We start from the raw sequence: 6672 nt of genomic DNA, 5'->3' as shown, positions 1-6672 counted from the left end.
GTTCTCAGGTGCAACGGAGGCTCAGGCACCAAGACCTGGTTTCTCCACCACACTCTCTCTAGTTCGGCTCCAGAGGTGGACGTCCTTGGTCCGAAGACTTAAGCCCCTGTCCCTGCTGCCCCATTTCCCACAATTTCCCCCTGCGATCCTTTGCTCCTTTTGATTGCTTTCAACCAGACTGCAAGTTAATGCTGGTCCCCAGACGCAGGGCGCTCTTGTATTGGGGTATTACTTTCCAATCAGTCTCCTCCGTTGGCTCCCTCCCCCTTTTGTTTATCTTCCGATATCAGTAGGACGTTCCCACTCTGCTTTACCTGCCCACTGGTGTCTTCTGCCCCTGTAGAGATCCAGATGTGTATAATTCTGATCTCAGACTGATTTCATGGGTGATTCAGTTGTTTGGTAGGTAATCAGTTCACTTTAGGTTACAGGTTGAAAGGGCACCTCCTCCTACTTCCCCGCTATCCTGTCTCCCCACCTTGGCTAAGTGATTTATAAAAAATGAATCAGAGCCTGGTTTCTTTCATCTCTTCTATTGTTTCCTAGTCTCTATATAGTTTATTTCTGCTCTAATCTTTCTATTTCCTTCCTTCTGCTATATACAGGTTTCAACTGATTTTTTTCAAGCCCCCAAAGGTGTAATGTTTGTGATTTATTTGATATTTTTCTTGCTTCTTAAGGTCTTCCTGTATGCTGTGTATTTCTGTCTTAGGACCACTTTTGCTTCAGAGAAATTACATGATTGTGATAGAGGTTTTATACTCGTGTGTGTGTGTGTGTGTGTGTGTGTGTGTGTGTGTGATCATCTGGCTCTGCTGGAGGATTTTGTGATCCACAGAGAGTGCCCACTGTGATTACTTTAAAGGTTTTGTTACCTGCATCAGGATATTTGTAATTTATTGGTATTTAAGGACAAGAGGAAACTCATGTACTTGACTCTGTGTTTTGTGCATGTTAGTATATTTGTCTTCCTGCTACAACTAAGTTTCCAAGTCAGAGAGTGAATAGGTAAGCACAGAATAATGTCAAGGAGGTTCCCTTGAGGAAACTGCTCTATGGAGAGGAAACCCCAGACCCTGACAGGAAACCTGCCATAGCTTCCTCTGACCTGCTCCTGGGATTAAATACAGAATTGTTGAGGAGTGTGCACCCTCTGCTGGTCTGATACCCTTGTAGTTTGACGTTTGTGTCTGGGCTCACACTGAGGACCCCTCACTGTGTCTCTTGCACAGTAATACACGGCCGTGTCCTCGGCTCTCAGGCTATTCATCTGAAGATACAGCGTGTTCTTGCCATTGTCTCTGGAGATGGTGAATTGGCCCTTCACAGAGTCTGCATAGCTTGTGCTACTTCCATCATTGCTAATACTTGCGACCCACTGCAGCTCCTTCCCTGGGGCCTGGCGGACCCAGCTCATGGCATAGCTACTGAAGGTGAATCCAGAGGCTGCACAGGAGAGTCTCAGGGACCCCCCAGGCTTCACCAGGTCTCCCCCAGGCTCCACCAGCTGCACCTCACACTCGACACCTGTAGGCACAAGACATTCCAGTCAGGAATCTGTCACACACCCATGGTTTATCTCACTCATATCCACTCACATCCTCAATTTCTTTTGTTCTCCATAAATTACCTTTTAAAAGAACAACAAGGAAAACCCAGCCAAGCACAAAGTCCATGGTGAGTTCTCTGTGTTCTGTCCTGATCAGTGAATGTGGACACCTGGAAATCCCAGGCCTGGGGCTCCTCTCCCAGCTGCATGGTCCGGGCTGGGCTGTCTTATTCAGTGGTGGGCAGACCCTATTTGCATGTCCTCTGAGTATATATTTAGCTCCAAACTTAGGTTCAATTCCTTACAAGTTAAAAACAAAGATTCCATTGTTTGTAGATCACTTTGTTTAGACGGCACTGTATCAGTATGTAGTATTTTAATGTATGAACAGAATTGTCTTTTCTTCTTTTTTCTATTACAGCATTTTAAAAATTGTTGTGTTATGTTACTCACCATACAGCACATCATTAGTTTTTGATGTAGTGCCGTGATTCATTGTTTGTGTATAATAACCAGTGCACTTTGCAACCTGTGCCTTCCTTAACACCCATCACCAGGCTCATACATCCCACTACCCTCCTCCATTCTGAAAACCTCAGTTCATTTCCTGGAGTCTGTAGTCTCTTACGGTTCATCTCTCACTTTGATTTCTCCCCTTCACCCCTTCCTTCTGCTAATGTTCTCCACACTATTCCTTATGTTGCACAAATAAGTGAAATCGTATGACAATTGGCTTTTTATGTTTGACTTATTTCACTCAGCATAAGCTCCTCCAGTTCTATCCATGTTGAATCAAAAACTCAGTATTCATCCTTTATGATGGTTGAGTAATATTCCATTGTATATATGGACCACATCTTCTTCTTCTTTTTTTATTGCATTTTTAATCCATTACTCTTTTATTTATTTAATCTTTTAAAAATTATTATTTATTTATTTATTTTCAGAAAAACAGTATTCATTATTTTTTCACCACACCCAGTGCTCCATGCAAGCCGTGCCCTCTATAATACCCACCACCTGGTACCCCAACCTCCCACCCCCCGCCACTTCAAACCCCTCAGATTGTTTTTCAGAGTCCATAGTCTTTCATGGTTCACCTTCCCTTCCAATTTTTATTATTAATTCGATTCCACTATTCTGGCTCTTTTTTTTATACAGTTAATTTTTATTATTATATAGATAATGTTTTAACCTATTTACCATCACAGTGAGATGTCCAGTACATCAAATTCCAAAATAACCTTCAAACCTGAACTTTGATACATACACCTTTGATACATGTTTTCCTTTTGCATTTCTATTTTTTACATTTTTTTTAATTTTAGTTTAGTTTAGTCTAATTTATTCCTTTTTTAAATTTTTTTATTAAATTTTAATTTATTTTCAGAGAAACAGTATTCATTATTTTTTAAAATTATTATTTATTTATTTTCAGAAAAACAGTATTCATTATTTTTTACCCACACCCAGTGCTCCATGCAATCCGTGCCCTCTATAATACCCACCACCTGGTGACCCAACCTCCCATACCCTCCCCGCCACTTCGAACCCCTCAGATTGTTTTTCAGAGTCCATAGTCTCTCATGATTCACCTCCCCTTCCAATTTACCCCAAATCCCTTCTCCTCTCTAACACCCCTGTGTTAAAGAAGATATTTGCAAATGACAGTACAGACAGAAGGTTGATATCCAGCATCTATAATGAACTCCTCAAACTCAACACACATGAAACAGGCAAACATATCAAAAAATGGGCAGAAGATATGAACAGACACTTCTCCAATCAAGACATACAAATGGCTATCAGATACATGAAAAAATGTTCATCATCACTAGCCATCAGGGAGTTTCAAATTAAAACCACATTGAGATATGACCTTACCAAGTAGAATGGCCAAAATTAACAAAACAGGAAACAACATGTGTTGGAGAGGATGTGGAGAAAGGGGAACCCTCTTCCACTGTTGGTGGGAATGCAAGTTGGTGCAGCCTCTTTGGAGAACTGTGTGGAGATTCCTCAAGAAATTAAAAATAGAACTTCCCTATGACCCTCCCATTGCACTCCTGGGTGTTTACCCCAAAGATACAGATGTTGTGAAAAGAAGGGCCATCTGTACCCCAATGTTGATAGCAACAATGGCCACGGTCGCCAAACTATGGAAAGAACCAAGATGCTCTTCAACGGACGATTGGATAAGGAAGATGTGGTCCATATACACTATGGAGTATTATGCCTCCATCAGAAAGGATGAATACCCAATTTTTGTAGCAACATGGACAGGACAGGAAGAGATTATGCTTAGTGAAATATGTCAAGCAGAGAGAGTCAAGTATCATATGGTTTCACTTATTTGTGGAGCATAACAAATATCATGGAGGACAAGGGGGGTTAGAGAGGAGAAGGGAGTTGGAGTAAATTAGAAGGGGAGGTGAACCATGAGACTGTGGACTCTGAAAAACAATCTGAGGGTTTGAAGTGGTGGGGGCTTGGAGGTCGGGGTACCAGGTGGTGGGTATTATAGAGGGCACGGATTGCATGGAGCACTGGGTGTGGTGAAAAAATAATGAATATTGTTTTTCTGAAAATAAATAAATTGGAAAAAAAGACCTAAAATAAATGGAGCAGCACCTCCTTCATGGGAAAAAATACATAAATTTAATTAAAAAAAGAATATATAACAATTAAAAACAAAAAAATGTCATTTTCAAAAAATAAAAAAAAATATGCACATGCCATGGAGGCTGGACATGGGATTAAGTCCATCTACTTGTGTTCTATGGGCCCCTGAAGACTGGTTTCTCGCAATGTCCCACCTCCCAGGTTCCCCAGGACTTTGTTGCTGATGATGACACATAGGAAGGAAATACTGTGACTTTATTTCTGAGTTTCCTTCCTAGTACTGAATCAAAGTTGTAACCAATTTGTCTCTACCTTGCACCGTGCTACAACAGAACATTTAACTAAAGGCTTTGATACCACCTGGTGACACCAAAGAGGTGAGAGACTGCAGAAGATCTGTGGGAAGTGACAGCCAGACTGCCTCCAGTACCTTGATGTAAAATCAATTTTACTGCATTTCCAGATGCCAGGTAACCCCCGTCATGGGTGGACGTAGTGGCAGCATTCCCAAAGGTGACAGGCAGAACCAAAGGGACTGGGAGAAGGAGAGATTCCTTTGAAAGTAACTTTGGGAGAAGAAGGTATGTCCCAACAGACCTTTTCCTGTCTCCCTGACCAGAATCTCTCATTGCCACAGAGACACCGATCCCACATCAGACATAAGATTGTGTCCACAGGCTGATACCATTGCCACATAAAATTAGATTCACCAACTCCCCTAATGGACAGGGATTTGAATTATATGCTGATTCTTTAATCCATTGTTACAAATGATACCCTGGGTTTCTGCTCCATGGTTAGCCCCTAGAATAATTATGGGCATCAAGCTTTTCCAAAAATGCCTTAAACTTATGACATAAACATATTACACATGTCCTTTTAGCATCTCTCACTTTGATTTCATCTCTCACTTTGATTTCTCCCCTTCACCCCTTCCTTCTGCTAATGTTCTCCACACTATTCCTTATGTTGCACAAATAAGTGAAATCGTATGACAATTGGCTTTTTATGTTTGACTTATTTCACTCAGCATAAGCTCCTCCAGTTCTATCCATGTTGAATCAAAAACTCAGTATTCATCCTTTATGATGGTTGAGTAATATTCCATTGTATATATGGACCACATCTTCTTCTTCTTTTTTTTTATTGCATTTTTAATCATTACTCTTTTAAAAAATTATTTATTTTCAGCGTAACAGTATTCATTGTTTTTAAATTTTTAAAAAAATTTTCATCTTAACCATATTATTGTTTTTGCACAATACCCAGTGCTCCATGCAATCCAATACCGACCACCTGGTTCCCCCAACCTCACACCCCCGGCCCCTTCAAAACCCTCAGATTGTTTTTCAGAGTCCATAGTCTCTCATGGTTCATCTCCCCCTCCAACTTCCTTCAACTCCCTTCTTCTCTCCATCTCCCCTTGTCCTCCATGCTATTTGTTATACTCCACAAATAAGTGAAATCACATGATAATTGACTCTCTCGGCTTGACTTATTTCACTCAACATAATCTCTTCCAGTCCTGTCCATGTTGCTACAAAAGCTGGGTCTTCATCCTTTCTGATGGAGGCATAATACTCCATAGTGTATATGGACCACATCTTTCTTATCCATTTGTCTGTTGTAGGGCATCTTGGTTCTTTCCACAGTTTGGCGACTGTGGCCATTGCTGCTAAAATATTGGGGTACAGATGGCCCTTATTTTCCATACGTCTGTATCTTTGGGGTAAATACCCAGGAGTGCAATTGCAGGGTCATAGGGAAGCTCTATTTTTAATTTCTTGAGGAATATCCACTGTTCCCCAGTGGCTGCACCAACTTGCATTCCCACCAACAGTGGAAGAGGGTTCTCCTTTCTCCACATCCCTTCCAACACATGTTGTTTCTTGTCTTGCTAATTTTGTCCATTCTAACTGGTGTAAGGTGATATCTCAATGTGGTTTTAATTTGAATCTTCCTGATGGCTAGTGATGATGAACTTTTTTTCTGTACTCAAGGAACTACAGAACACTCATGAAAGAAACTGAAGAAGATACAAAAAGATGGAAGACCATTCCATGCTCTTGGATTGGAAGAATAAGCATTGTTATAATGTCTATACTGCCTAGAGCAATCTATACTTTTAATGCCATTCTTTTTTTTTTTTTTTTTTCCCAATTTATTTATTTTCAGAAAAACAGTATTCATTATTTTTTCACCACACCCAGTGCTCCATGCAAGCTGTGCCCTCTATAATACCCACCACCTGGTACCCCAACCTCCCACCCCCCCGCCACTCCACCGGTATTTTTTAAAGACCTGGAGCAAATAATCCAAAAATTTGTATGGAATTAGAAGAAACCCCGAATCGCTAAGGAAATGTTGAAAAACAAATATAAAACGGGGGGCATCACGTTACTTGATTTCAAGCTTTAACTACAAAGCTGTGATCACCAACACAGCATGGTACTGGTATAAAAACAGACACGTAGACCAGTGGAACAGAGTAGAGAGCCCAG

General features: G+C 40.9%; 1 pseudogene; it reads right to left on the bottom strand.

Annotated features, from left to right (window-relative positions):
• Positions 1 to 1196: 1196 nt before the first annotated feature.
• Positions 1197 to 1733, bottom strand: LOC122894054 (annotated as a pseudogene).
• Positions 1734 to 6672: the final 4939 nt, after the last annotated feature.

The sequence above is a fragment of the Neovison vison genome, chromosome 13 (genome assembly GCF_020171115.1).
Source record: "Neovison vison isolate M4711 chromosome 13, ASM_NN_V1, whole genome shotgun sequence".
NCBI classification, from domain to species: Eukaryota; Metazoa; Chordata; class Mammalia; order Carnivora; family Mustelidae; genus Neogale; species Neogale vison.
This window is presented reverse-complemented; position numbering and strand designations above follow the sequence as displayed.